General features: G+C 45.4%; 1 long non-coding RNA gene across 2 annotated transcripts; it reads right to left on the reverse strand.

The window, feature by feature from the left end:
- Positions 1 to 1,076: 1,076 nt before the first annotated feature.
- Positions 1,077 to 8,387, reverse strand: LOC120969307 (uncharacterized). 2 transcript variants are annotated; one of them, XR_012188966.1, is made up of 5 exons: positions 7,751 to 8,387; positions 5,846 to 5,920; positions 2,467 to 4,229; positions 1,448 to 1,633; positions 1,077 to 1,352 (listed from the first exon to the last, which is right to left on the reverse strand). It is a non-coding gene; the product is annotated as an uncharacterized lncRNA (long non-coding RNA). The 2 variants fall into 2 exon arrangements; XR_012188965.1 differs by having other exon boundaries at positions 1,077 to 1,633; positions 7,751 to 8,384.
- Positions 8,388 to 15,587: the final 7,200 nt, after the last annotated feature.

The following is a 15,587-nucleotide window of genomic DNA, read 5'->3' on the forward strand; positions in this document are numbered from 1 at the left end:
TTTACTTTCGCAAGTTTACTCGTGTTATATCTCTTATTTGCTTGCGTGCTTGTTGTCATTGCATCATATAGGTTGCTCACTTAGTTGCATATCTAGACAACCTATTTTGATGCAAAGTTTAATTTGGTAAAGAAAAGCTAAAAATTGTTAGTTGCCTATTCACCCCCCCCCCCTCTAGTCAACTATATCGATCCTTTCAACGGCGAAGCGCTGCCGGAACATGAAGGTTGCACGCTTGCAACCAAGTAGAGAGGCCATGCTTTCGATCTTCGGTTTGAGGGACCATTCGTGGGCTATAAGAGGGGTCGTTCATCGACGGGGAGGGACTTCAAGTACGATCTACACCCTGCAACTCGGTGACGGTAACGATGAAGATCCCAACCCATAATGCATCTTCATATTGATCTTGGGTGATCGTAGGTGCGGATTTTTTTTTGTTTTCTACTATGTTTCCCAACACACCACAACCAGCCCAAGAAGAGGAGGGCATGGCTGGGCTGAGCTACTGCCACTGGGAGGATGGGGGTAGTCAAAGGTTAGGGAGGGAGGGCGGCTGGAATGGATGAGGCAGAACTAGGACACGCCGCACCGGGCAAATGTTGATGACGACGGAGGGGGGAGGGGGAGCCACTGTAGGAGTCACGGGAGGGCGCTGCTAGGGAAGCATCTGCCCCGGATCTGCCACCAGGGCCACTCCGCCAGTCGGCAGGCCACCGAGAGACGCGCTGGCAAACCTTCGGATTGCCAGGCTGACTACCGCAAGGTGGAGCACGCCATGGGTCGGAAGACGAGGAGAGGCCCTGCCGCCGCCGCCACGACGTAGGCTTCACCTGGTGGTGGCCTTCGGCGGCAGCTAGGGGAGGATCTGGAGTTGGGGTGCTGGTGGCGGCGTGCTCGGGGGAAGCCGCTTGTGTCGCCTAGGGTAGGCGACACGGGGGCCATCTTGTGTTTTGCTTCTGGATTCTTTCCACCTTGAGACAATCTCGCTAAGCTTTATTAGCTCGTCACAATGTTTACAAGGATGAATAAAATGATCACTTGGATAAGCTAACCAAACAAGATGATCCACGCTTAAATTTAAAGCATGCTTCGCTAAATTGCGAGCCTAAAAAATTTGAGCTCCTAAACTCATGGACGAAATTACAAATATTAAACAAACTACTATAGTGTATGATTTCATGTGTGATAGCTTTGTAACTGGTCAATCTGTTTTATTTTTGTGAGAAAATTACAGATCTGTTCATCTTCAATCAAGGCATTAAATGAACGTCAATAATAATAATAATTACATCCAGATATGTAGACCACCTAGCGATGACTACAAGCGCCGAACCGAACCGAAGACATGCCGCCTATGGGGAAACATAGTAGAAAACAAAAAAATCGCCCTGTGATCACCCAGGAACAATATGAAGATGCATATAGGGTTTGGATCAACGATCGTTACCAATTCTGGAGTGCGGGGGAAGTAGACGAATCGGTGTTGATCATACTTGGAGTCCCTCGAACCATTGATGATGATCCCGCAAACTGCCCTTGAATGATCCATCGAACAGAATACCGAAAGCACGACCTCTGTACTTGGTTGCAAGCGTACGATCTTCATGATCCGGCAGTGCTTTGCCGTCCATAGCTAATCGTAGTCGGAGAATTAAAGGGAGGATATTAGAACCACACTTGACTTATAATTATGAGGATTAGAGGAAGTAGGTCTAGCTCTAATTAGTCAGCTAGGATCAATTAGAACTAGAACTAGATGAACTGGAGGAGGCTCCAAAACTTGTGCGTCCAAATGGGCCAATACCTCATGTATATATAGGTTAGAGGGAGGGGGAGGGTGCGCCGGCCAAGGGGAGGAGTTGGAGTCCTCCCCTAGTCCAATTTGCCCCCACATACACAAGGAAAGGGGGCGTCACTTCCTATTGGGCCATGGTGGCCCAATACTCCTCCCACCACTTGGCCTTTTAAGCCCCGTTGATATTAAAATAAATATAAAAGACCTCTAAAAATTACTATGCCTTTTGTTATTAATTCACATCCGGAAACATTTTCCACTTATATATTATGTATCGGTAATACCCGATATTGCCCGATAAACTCCGAACCCTTCCGGTGACCCCGAAACCCTTCCGGTTCCTCTCGAAACTATTTTGAATATTAATGAAACATTTCCACAAATAAATACTCAATACTTTCGTGCTACTAAACTCAGCAGATCATGATTACTTAAGCTTGTGACCCTGTAGGTTCAGTAAATCATAGACATGAACGAAACTCCTTCGTCAGTGACCAATAACAGAACCGTGGACGTCCATATTGATCCCTATGATTACATGAATGATATTCGAGTGAACCTTTGGTTATCATGTGATGTTTCCCTTTGCTTCATGATACTTTACAAAACCCATGATGCATCGGTATCCTTCTGAGTCATGCACATGCTCATTATACCGTTGCCCTCGTTACCTGTTTTGTTCTTCTTTCTCGTTGAAGTCTTCCGGCATCCCCGTGATGTAGTCACTTGTGCCTAGCCAGACGATGATAGATGCCATCATAACGAGAGGCCCTATGAATATCTCTCCAACGCCGGAGGAGCAAATCCCACTCTCGAGCCATCTAGTCCCTTGTCAAACTTTCCGATAGACCTGTAAGTTGTTGTTATAATCATTGTTTTACGGATGACGTTTGAGCAACCCCAAAGTAGACCATACGGTAGGAAGTGACTATGATTCTTTCATGGTCCAAGGAACTTAAACACATGCTAATACTTCGAAGGAAATGTGCCCTAGAGGCAATAATAAAGTTGTTATTTTATATTTCCTTATTCATGATAAAGGCTTATTATTCATGCTAGAATTGTATTGATCGGAAACCTTAACACATGTGTGAATGCATAAACAAACACAGTGTCCCTAGTGAGACTCTACTAGACTAGCTCGTTGATCAAAGATGGTTAAGGTTTCCTAACAATTGACATGAGTTGTCATTTGATAACGGGGTCACATCACTAGGAGAATGATGTGATGGTCAAGACCCATCCGTTAGCTTAGCATAATGATCATTCAGTTTTATTGCTATTGCTTTCTTCATGTCAAATACATATTTCTTCGACTATGAGATTATGCAACTCACTTATACCGGAGGAATGCCTTGTGTGCTATCAAACATCACAACGTAACTAGATGATTATAAAGATGCTCTACAGGTATCTCCGAAGGTGTTTGTTGAGTTGGCATAGATCGAGATTAGGATTTGTCACTCCGAGTATCAGAGAGATATCTTTGGGCCCTCTCGATAATACACATCATAAGCTTGCAAGCAAATGACTAAGGAGTTAGTCACGAGGTGATGTATTACGGAATGAGTAAAGAGACTTGCCGGTAACGAGATTGAACTAGGTATAAAGATACCGATGATCGAATCTCGGGCAAGTAACATACCGACAGACAAAGGGAATTACGTATGTTGTCATAACGGTTCAACCGATAAAGATCTTCGTATAATATGTAGGAGCTAATATGGGCATCAAGGTTCCGCTATTGGTTATTGACCGGATAGGTGTCTCGTTCATGTCTACATAGTTCTCGAACCCATACGGTCCGAACGCTTAACGTTTAATGACGATATAGTATTATATGAGTTATGGGATTTGGTGACCGAGTGTTGTTTAGAGTTCCGTATGAGATCACGGACATGACGAGGACTCTCAAAATGGTCAAGAGGTAAATATTGATATATAGGATGATGGTATTCGGACACCGAAAGTGTTTCGGGGGTACCGGGTACTTATCGGGTCACCGGAAGGGGTTCCAGGCACCCCCGGCAAAAGATATGGGCCTTATGTGCCAAGAGGGGAAATGTGACGCCCCCGACTCAATCGTACACTAATCATACACAAAAATGTGTACGATCAAGATCAGGGACTCACGGGAAGATATCACAACACAACTCTAGACACAAATTAAAATAATACAAGCTTTATGTTACAAGCCATGTGCCTCGAGGGCTCGAATACATAAGCTCGAAATACACAAGAGTCAGTGGAAGCAACAATATCTGAGTACAGACATAAGTTAGACAAGTTTTCCTTAAGAAGGCCAGCACAAAAGCATCTACGATCGAAAAGGCAAGGCCTCCTGCCTGGGAGCCTCCTAACTACTCCTGGTCGTCGGCGGTCTCCACGTAGTAGTAGGCATCGACGGTGGCATCTGGCTCCTGGGCTCCGACATCTGGTTGCATCAACCAGAAAGAAGAAGAAGAAAGGGGGAAAAGGGGGAGCAAAGCAACCGTGAGTACTCATCCAAAGTACTCGCAGGCAAGGATCCACACTACATATGCATCGGTATCAATGAAATGGGCTGTATATGTGGACTGAACTGCAGAATGCCAGAATAGAGGGGAGAGTCTAGTCCTATCGAAGACTAGCATCTTCAGCATCTTCAAGCATCTCCAATGGTCTTGCAGCATTAGAAGAGTATAGAATAGCATAATATAAAGTAGCAGTGGTGTATCAACTTCGCCCAGAGATTCTTCCTCGACCCCCCCTGCGAGAAAGCAATCCCAGAGCCATACAATCCATTTCTCATCTCAAGTATCCAGTTCTAGTTGTATCGATCGGGATACAACTCCAAGTATCCGTTACCGTAGGACAGGCTATTGATAGATGTTTTCTTCCCTGCAGGGGTGCACCAACTTACCCACCACGCTCGATTAACTCCGGCCGGGCACACTTTCCTGGGTCATGCCCGGCCTCGGCCAAACGATACGCCACAACCCGACCTAGGCTTAATAGAGAGGTCAGCACGCTGGACTAAACATATGCCCCCAGGGGTCATGGGCCATCTCCCCGGGAACTCCTGCACGTTGCGTGCGCAGCTGATGAGAAGACCTAGCTACCTCCTTTAACAAGGCATGTGCTTACTAGTCCAACTCGGCGCGCGCCGCTCAGTCGCTGACGTCTATTAAGCTTCGGCTGATGCATACGACGCAGAAGGCCCATACTATGCCCATGTGATGGTTAGTGCTATCAGGCCAGAGGCCCCTCGGATCAAATATCCAAATCGTAGTGGATTAGGAACGCGCGGTAACAAGCACAGACTCACGAAAGATGTGACCCCGTCACCCCGTCTCGAGGACTTGCGGCAAGGGCTAAGGATGCCCGGCCACGCCTCATAATTATCTCGCGGGCACCCTCCAGGTCAACCCGACTCCTCATCACTCGCAAATATGCTCGCGCGGGTACCCCTCAGGGCCGACCCGTCTTTAGTAACATGGATCAGTGTAAAGTCATAGTAACCATAGTAACTGTGTGTATAACACCAAGGGGGAAACCTGAGGACTCACCCTCGACGGATTCCACTCGATGTAATCATCAAGGTGAACGTAAGAGGATCCACCCTCGAGGTTCACACTTGAGGGGTTGCACGGCAGAGTCGTATCGGAAGTGGTTAAGGCGGAATCACCCTCGATGACCACGACCGAATAGCTACACTACAGGGTTAACATCAGAAGTGTTGATGAGGTCTCACCCTCGGCACTCGATAGTAACCCAGTAGTGTCGAGCAACTAAGGGGAAAGTGATGTGCGGTGCCAGGGCCTGGTCTTCGATCCCGTTGATTGGGTCTTCGATGATGAAGCAGGGGCAACAAGGACAAGGTGGGGGTCACTGATGGATCACTAACCAACCTATACTAAGCAGTTTAGGATAAGCAGGTAGGTAACATTAAGCATGTTACAAAAGCAGGCTATGCATCAGAATAGGAGCAATCAATTACAGTAGCAAGATCTAATGCAAGCATGAGAGAATGGAATGGGAGATATCATGATGATCAAAGGGGGGACTTGCCTGGAAGCTCTGCTGAAAAGGAAGAAGTGTCGTCGTCGATGTAGTCGATCACAGGGGCAGCATCGGTGTCGGGGTCTACCGGAGAGAAGAGGGGGAAGAAACAATAAATATAAAGCAGACAAAGCATCATAAAGCATAACATGGTAATACGCGGTGTTAGGGGTGAATTAATGCAGTGCTAGACGTTGCAGACGGAGAGGGAAAACATCCGGAGGGGTTTTCCCGGTGTTAGGCATTTTTCGGACAGAAGAAAGAGGGGGGATGGTTCCATGTTCAGCATGCTAGGGGCATGTGACAGGTGAAAGGACCGCGTATTCGGATTCGTTGGATTTTTCTAAGCAATTTTCATATAGAAAACATTTTCATCCGAGTTACGAATTATTATATATGATTTTCAAAGTTTTAAGTGATTTTCTAATTTACTGTATTTAATTTAAATGAAAAAATAATAAATACTAACTGCTGTGGGTACACAGAGAAGTGTACCCAGAGGGTGTAATGTGTGGCTGACAGTGGGCCAGGGTCAAAGTCAACAGTACCCAGTCAGCAGTTGACTCAGTCAACATTGACTGGTCAACATGGTCAAATGGGCCCACATGTCATGGAGTAATTATTTGGACAGATTTATTAATCTAATCATTATAGTAGCGGGGGCCAGTGTCATTGGTACAGTAGGCTAACTAAGACTAGCCATAGTGGGGTAACTTAGGTAGTAACTTAACACATCCCAAGACAATTTTGCTTATGTGGCAAGTAATTAATGAGGAAAGAGGTGCTTGTGGTAATATAATATGTTACTGTAACATAGCGCTTCCCGAGGCAAAATGAGTCTATGAGCTAATAAATGAAACCATCTATGACACTACTACTTAGTTACTTTGCACTATAATGGTAGTAACTTAGACTAGTGTCATATGCATGACACTAGTATAAGTTACTCCCCATTATGACCAGCCTAACACTAAAATTATGCCCTGACTAATTAAATCCTAAGACAGTTAAGTAGGCTAGCCACACATGCAAGGCATAGCCGTGCCTCACACACATGTGTATGCACATGGTGGCCATGGCCATGGCACAAGAGGCGTACGGGAGTGGCCAGGGCTCACACGGAGCAGCAAACCAAAAGCAGCAGCAGTCAATTGAGCAGCGGCGGCAATAGAGCAAGCAGAAAACAGCCGGCGGCAAGCAGTAGCATTAGAGAGCAGCAGCAACAACATGTAGCAGCAGGGTTGAGCAGTAGCAGCGCGGGCAGCAGCTGCGGCTAAGCAGCAAGCAAAGCAGCAACGTAGTGGCCTGAACAGCAACAGCTAGCAGCCATACGCAGCGCCAGCAGAACGTAGCAGCCGCAGCGGCAGTTCAGCAGGGGCGACCGGCTGCACTAGCTGAAGCAGCGAGCAGCAGCGCGCAGGAGGAGGTGCGCGGGCGCAGCCGGGGCGTGGCCTGGGGCGGCGGCAACAGCAGTAGACAGTGGCGACATAGCAAAGTAGCAGCGGGAGCAGAGCAACATAAGCAGTGGCAGTGAGCGGAGCAGGGGGCGCGGCGCCGGCAAGGGCGGGGGCCAGGGCGCGCGGCCACGGGCGCAGTGGGGACCGGGGTTCGGCGGACGCGGGGCTGGGCTCGGTCAGGGGGTCGCGAGCGCGAAGCACCGGACGTTGCGACGGCGAGCATGGGTTTGATCGGGCGCAACACTATAGCACAAGATCGAGCGAACCTAGAGGCTAGTCAGCATCTACATGGGCACGGGAGCACTCCCGTGTGCCTAGCTGGCCCCGGGACGGCCGGTAGCCACAACGGGGAGCACCACAGCGGCGGAGCGTTTTGGCCGGAGCAAAACAAAGACGACGACGGGACTATGGCTATGGATCGAGAGCGTTTAGGAAGGGGAAACGTAGCGCAGCTCACCGCGAGTCGGAAGAGGAGCTCGAGGAGGTCCGGGATGTAGTGAAGGTGACAAATTCGTCGATGGAGCCGCGGTGGCCGGAGGTAGAAGACGACGTCGATCCCTGCGTTGTGGCGATCTCCTTCTCGAGCTGCTCCTCGGAGTCGATGTAGAGAAGCGGACACAGCTCCTGCAGAGGCCTCGACCGATGAGGTGGACGATGGACACGAGGACGACGATGGACATGGCGGGTGGAGCTCGGGCGTGTGCGGGAGAGGAAGAAAACAGCGCAGGGGAAAGGGGGGAGGGCAACTAGGGTTCGTCCAGGGCATCGGGGTGGTCTTTATAGACAGCGGGAGGTAGTGGATGCCCGGCGCGTGCACCATGCCGGCTATGGCACCGGTGGATGGCCGCCATGCCTCTGCTCAATGAACAGAGGAAGGGGATAAGGAGGAGCTGGGCTGGGCCTCAACTGTAGTTCAATTAGGCCTAGTAGCACAGTAGGCTTTAGGTATTTCCTCTTTCTTTCTGCTTTCTATCTTATTTCCTGTTTGCACTTTCTTTTAACAATAAATCACTTTTGTAAAATATGTGGCTGGTCTCAATAGTTAGTATTAAAACACCTCACTGCCACAAAAAGTTTTGGAGTGATTTGAAGTTGTTTGTATTTTGATCAAGTGAAAAAGACTTAAATGGGGCTGTTTCGGGTACTGATTTCATATCCAGGGGCATTTTAAATCTTTACAAAAACGTTTGTTAATGCAGGAAAATTAGCTAATGAATATCTGCAACCTAATGAACATTTTTGTTGGACAGTTTGAAGAACTAATAATTTGATTTGCATTTTTAAATTTGAATTTGACTTTGATTTTAATCAAGTGACAATTAGCTTAGTAAAATGGTGATGACATGGCATCATTAGAGTGAGGTTACTGTAGCTTAACTACCGGGGTGTTACAGGAAACGCACCAGCCACAAGGGGCTGGTGCGGTCCCCATATGGGCCGGCCTAAGGAGGAGAAGGAAAGGGGAGAAGGGAAAGGAAAGTGTGGATTAGGATTCCCACTTCCTTCCCTGCCCCCCCCCCCCTCTTTCCTTCCCCCTTGGGGAAATATGGCAGGGGGCGCAGGGCAAGGCAAGGCCTCTAGGGGGCTGGCAGCCAGCCCTAGGGCGCGCCCTGGCCTCTCCCCTCCCCATCCCACCTATATATATGTGGGAGGGGCGCCTAGCACACAAGAGATCAATTGTTAGCCATGTGCGGCGCCCACCTCCATCGTTTACACCCCCGGTCATATTTTCGTAGTCCTTAACGAAAGCCCTGTGGAGATCACTTCACCATCACCGTCACAACGCCGTCGTGCTGGCGGAACTCATCTACTTCCTTGACGTCTTTTTGGATCAAGAAGGCGAGGAATGTCACCGAGCTTAACGTGTGCAGAATGCGGAGGTGTCGTGCGTTCGTTACTTGATCGGTTGAAGCACGAAGAAGTTCGACTACATCAACCGCATTGTGAAACGCTTCCGCTTACGGTCTACGAGGGTACGTAGACACACTCTCCCCCTCGTTGCTATGCATCTCCATGGATAGATCATTGTGTGTGCGTAGAATTTTTTTTCCATGCAACAATTCCCAAAAGTGGCATCATGAGCCAGGTCAATGCGTAGATGATATGCACGAGTAGAACACAAAGAGTTGTGGGAGGTGATAGTCATACTGCTTACCACCAACATCTTATTTTGATTCGGCGGTATTGTGGGATGAAGCAGCCCGGACCAACCTTACATGTCCACCCACATGAGACGGGTTCCACCGACTGACATGCAACTAGTTTTGCATAAAGGTGGCTGGCGGGTGTCTGTTTCTCCTACTTTAGTTGAATCAAATTTGACCGCGGCTTGTCCTTGAATAAGGTTAAAATAGCAAACTTGATGAAACACCGTTGTGGTTTTTTGTGTAGGTAAGAACGGTTCTTGATAGAAGCCCGTAGCAGCCACGTAAAACTTGCAACAACAAAGTAGAGGATGTCTAGCTAGTTTTTGCAGGGCATGTTGTGATGTGATATGGTCAAGACATGATGTGATAAACGTTATTGTATGAGTAAAACTTGCAACAACAAAGTAGAGGATGTCTAGCTAGTTTTTGCAGGGCATGTTGTGATGTGATATGGTCAAGACATGATGTGATAAACATTATTGTATGAGATGATCATGTTTTGTAAGTTATCGGCAACCGGCAGGAGCCTTATGGTTGTCACTTTAGTGTATGAAATGCAAACGCCATGTAACTGCTTTACTTTATCACTATGCATTAGCGATAGTTGTAGAAGCAATAGTTGGCGAGACGACCACAACGCAACAAGGGAGATCAAGGTGTCGAGCCGGTGATGATGGAGATCATGACGATGCTTTGGAGATGGAGATCAAAAGCACGAGATGATGATGGCCATATCATGTCGCATATTTTGATTGCATGTTATGTTTATCTTTTATGCATCTTATTTTGCTTAGTACGACGGTAGCATTATAAGATGATCCCTTCACTAAATTTCAAGGTAAAATTGTTCTCCCTGAGTATGCACCATTGCTACAGTTCGTCGTGTTGAGACACCACGTGATGATCGGGTGTGATAGACTCTACGTTCACATACAAGGGTGTAAGACATTTTTGCACATGCATAATACTTGGGTTAAACTTGATGAGCCTAGCATGTACAGACATGGCCTCGGAACACTAGAGACCGAAAGGTCGAACGTGAATCATATAGTAGATATGATCAACATAGAGATGTTCACCATTGATGACTACCCCATCTCACGTGATGATCGGACATGGGTAGTTGATTTGGATCATGTATCACTTAGATGACTTGAGGGATGTCTATTTAAGTGGGAGTTCTTAAGTAGTTTGATTAATTGAACTTAATTTATCATGAACTTAGTCCTGATAGTATTTGCATATCTATGTTATAGATCAATGCCCCTTCTACCATTCCCCTCAATTTTAATGCGTTCCTAGAGAAAGCTAAGTTGAAAAATGATTGTAGCAACTACATGGACTGGGTCCGTAACTTGAGGGTTATCCTCATTGCTTCACAGAAGAATTATTTGATGCACCACTAGGTGAAAGGCCTGCTGCAGGAGCAGATGCTGATGTTTTGAACGTCTGGCAAGCTCGATCTGATGACTACTCGATAGTTCAGTGTGCCATTCTTTATGGCTTAGAACCGGGACTTCAAAGACGTTTTGAACGTCATGGAGCATATGAGATGTTCCAAGAGTTGAAGTTAATATTTCAAGCAAATGCTCGGGTTGAGAGATATGAAGTCTCCAACAAGTTCTATAGCTGCAAGATGGAGGAGAACAGTTCTGTCAGTGAAGACATACTCAAAATGTCTGGGTATTATAATCACTTGACTCAGATGGGAGTTGATCTTCCATTTGATTATGACATTGAAAGAGTTCTTCAATCACTGCCACCAAGCTACAAAGGCTTTGTGATGAACTATAATATGCAAGGGATGAACAAAAGAATTCCCGAGCTCTTCGCAATGCTTAAGGCCGTGGAGGTAGAAATCAAGAAGGAGCATCAAGTGTTGATGGTTAACAAGACCACTAGTTTCAAGAAAAAGGGCAAGGGAAATAAAGGGAACTTCAAGAACAATGGAAAGCAAGTTCCACTCCCGGGAAGAAGCCCAAAGCTGGACACAAGCCTAAAACTGAGTGCTTCTACTGCAAAGGGACTGTTCGCTGGAAGCGGAACTGCCCCAAGTATTTGGCGGATAAGAAGGATGGCAAAGTGAACAAAGGTATATTTGATATACATGTTATTGATGTGTACCTTACTAAATGCTCATAGTAGCGCCTGTGTACTTGTTACTGGTTCGGTTGCTCATATTTGTAACTCGAAACAGGAGCTACGGATTAAATGAGGATTGGCTAAGGACGAGGTAACGATGCATGTCGGGAATGGTTCCAAGGTCGATGTGATCGCCGTGGGAACGCTACCTCTACATCTACCTTCGATATTAGTTTTAGACCTGAATAATTGTTATTTGGTGCCAACGTTGAACATGAACATTATATCTGGATCTTGTTTAGTGCGAGACGGTTATTCATTTAAATCAGAGAATAATGGTTGTTCTATTTATATGAGTAATATCTTTTTTGGTCATGCACCCTTGAAGAGTGGTCTATTTTTGTTGAATCTAGATTGTAGTGACACACATTTTCATAATATTGATGCTAGAAGATGCAAAGTTGATAATGATAGTGCAACATATTTGTGGCACTGCCGTTTAGGTCATATAGGTGTAAAGTTCAGGAAGAAACTCCATGCAGATGGGCTTTTGGAATCACTTGATTATGAATCATTTGATACTTGTGAACCATGCCTCATGGGCAAGATGACTAAAACTTTGTTCTCCGAAACAATGGAGTGAACCAATGACTTACTAGAAATAGTACATACCGATGTATGCGGTCCGATGAGTGTTGAGGCACGCGGCGGGTATCGTTATTTTCTGACCCTTCACAAATGATTTGAGTAGATATGGGTATATCTAATTAATGAAACACAAGTATGAAACATTTGAAAAGTTAAAAGAATTTCAGAGTGAAGTAGAGAATCATCATAACAAGAAAATAAAGTTTCTACGATCTGATCACGGAGGCGAATATTTGAGTTACGAGTTTGGCCTTCATTTAAAACAATGTGGAATAGTTTCACAACTCACGCCACCTGGAACACCACAGCGTAATGGTGTGTCTGAACGTCGTAACCGTACTGTATTGGATATGGTGCGTTCTATGATGTCTCTTACTGATTTACCACTATCGTTTTGGGGTTATGCATTAGAGACAGTTGCATTCACGTTAAATAGGGCACCATCTAAATCCGTCGAGATGACACCGTATGAAATGTGGTTTGGCAAGAAACCTAAGCTGTCGTTTTTTAAAGTTTGGTGTTGCGACACTTATGTCAAAAGGCTTCAGCCTGATAAGCTCGAACCCAAATCGGAGAAGTGCATCTTCATAGGATATCCTAAGGAAACAATTGGGTACACCTTCTACCATAGATCCGAAGGCAAGATCTTTGTTGCCAAGAATGGAACCTTTCTAGAGAAGGAGTTTCTCTCGAAAGAAGTGAGTGGGAGGAAAGTAGAACTTGATGAGGTAATCGTACCTTCTCTTGAATTGGAAAGTAGCACATCAGAGAAATCCGTTCCCGTGATGCCTACACCAACTAGAGAGGAAGCAAATGATAATGATCATGAAACTTCAGATCAAGTTGCTATTGAACCTCGTAGGTCAAACAGAGCACGATCCACACCAGAGTGGTACGGTAATCCTGTTCTGGAAGTCATGTTATTAGACCAAGGAGAACCTATGAACTATGAAGAAGCTATGACGAGCCCAGATTCCAACAGATGGCTTGAGGCCATGAAATCTGAGATAGGATCCATGTATGAGAACAAAGTGTGGACTTTGGTGGATTTTCCCGATGATCGGCAAGCCATTTTGAATAAATGGATCTTCAAGAAGAAGACTGACGCTCATGGTAATGTTACTGTCTACAAAGCTCGACTTGTCGCAAAAGGTTTTCGACAAGTTCAAGGCGTTTCCTTAGCATCAATTTCATCCTTTCCCAAGATTGTGCAACATGCTCATGTTCAAGTTGCTTGAAATTCATGATCTGGGTTCTAAGGGAAATAATTTTCGCGGGCGGAAAATACTTAGTAATAAAAGCATCTTTGCACTTATTCCAAGAATCGATACTATTGCGAGGCAACGAAGAAAACCATATTTTTGCATGATCTCGCAAAGAAAACAGAATAATTTCAACTTCACAACATCATTGTCCACATCTTTTTTCTTTTGCATATCGCGTAATTCCATGAATGTGTTAAGATGGGACACGACATCCTCATTAAGAGTACCGGAAAATTGATCTTTCTAACAAGATGCAGCAAAGCGGTATTAATATCACAAGACTCCACACTAGTGGCGGGAGGAGCAATCGGAGTGCCAATAAAATCATTGTTGTTGGTATTGGAGAAATCACACAAGTTGGTGTTCTCTTGAGTCATTATGACTAGGAAACAAGATTGCACTCAAAAACAGATATGACGAGAAAAACGACGAATGAAAATAAAAGTGCGAATAAAACGACAAATTTTTGTGAAGTTGGGGAGAGGAAAACGAGAGGCAAATGGCAAGTAATGTGAATTGCAAGGAGATGAGATTTGTGATTAGGAACCTGGTAGATGTTGATGACGTCTGCCCGGCAACGGCGCCAGAAATTCCTTTTTATGTCTGCTTGAACTACGTCGGTATTTCCCTAAAAAGGAAGGGATGATGCAGCACAGCAACGGTAGGTATTTCCCTCAGTGATGAGACCAAGGTTATCGAACTAGTAGGAGAACCACGCAACACTACTGAACGGCACCTGCACACAAATAACAAATACTCGCAACCCGACGTATTAAAGGGGTTGTCAATCCCTTTCGGGCAACGGCGCCAGAAATTGGCAAGTAGACGGGATAAAAATATGATAGATTGGATAAAAAGATCTCGCAGGAACGCGAGATAAAATAAATAAGAATAAATTGCAGCAAGATATTTTTGGGGTTTTGGAAATATAGATCTGAAAATAAAAGCAAATAAAAAAGATCGCAAAGGCAAATATGATAAAGAAGACACCCGGGGGCAGTAGATTTCACTAGTGGCTTCTCTCGAGAAAAATAGCAAACGGTGGGTAAACGAATTACTGCTGGGCAATTGATAAAACTTCAAATAACCATGACAATATCTAGGCAATGATCATTATATAGGCATCACGTCCAAGATTAGTAGACCGACTCCTGCCTGCATCTACTACTATTACTCCACACATCGACCGCTATCCAGCATGCATCTAGTGTATGAAATTCACAGAGAAACGGAATAATGCAATAAGAACGATGACATGATGTAGACAAGATCTATTTATGTAGAAATAGACCCCATCTTGTTATCCTTAATAGCAACTATACATACGTGTCAGTTCCCCTTCTGTCACTAGTATCAAGCACCGTAAGATCGAACCCATCACAAAGCACCTCTTCCCATTGCAAGATAAATAGATCAAGTTGGCCAAACAAAACCCAAATATCGGGGAAGAAATACGAGGCTATAAGCAATCATGCATATAAGAGATCAAAGAAGACTCAAATAACTTTCATGGATAAAAAGATAGATCTGATCATAAACTCAAAGTTCATCGGATCCCAACAAACACACCGCAAAAAGAGTTACATCATATGGATCTCCAAGAGACCATTGTATCGAGAATCAAAAGAGAGAGAGGAAGCCATCTAGCTACTAACTATGGACCCGTAGGTCTACAATGAACTACTCACGCATCATCGGAGAGGCACCAATGGACATGATGAACCCCTCCGTGATGGTGTCTAGATTTGATCTAGTGGTTCTGGAACTTGCGGCGGTTGGAATTGATTTTCGTCCACTCCCCTAGGGTTTATGGAATATTGGGGTATTCATAGAGCAAAGAGGCGGTGCGGGAGGCCACCGAGGTGGGCACGCCAGGGCCCCCAGGCGGGCCCTGGTTGGTTGTGCCCCCCTCGGGCACCCCCAGGTGCTTCTCCGGCCCATTGGGTGTCTTCTGGTCCATAAAAATTCCTCAAATACTTTCGTTGCGTTGGGACTCCGTTTGGTATTGATTTCTTGCGATGTAAAAAACAAGCAGAAATCGGCAACTGGCACCATGTCAATAGGTTAGTACCAAAAAATGATATATAATGACTATAAAATGATTGTAAAACATCCAAGAATGATAATATAACAGCATGGAACAATAAAAAAT

Source organism: Aegilops tauschii, chromosome 7 (genome assembly GCF_002575655.3).
Source record: "Aegilops tauschii subsp. strangulata cultivar AL8/78 chromosome 7, Aet v6.0, whole genome shotgun sequence".
Classification (NCBI taxonomy): Eukaryota; Viridiplantae; Streptophyta; class Magnoliopsida; order Poales; family Poaceae; genus Aegilops; species Aegilops tauschii.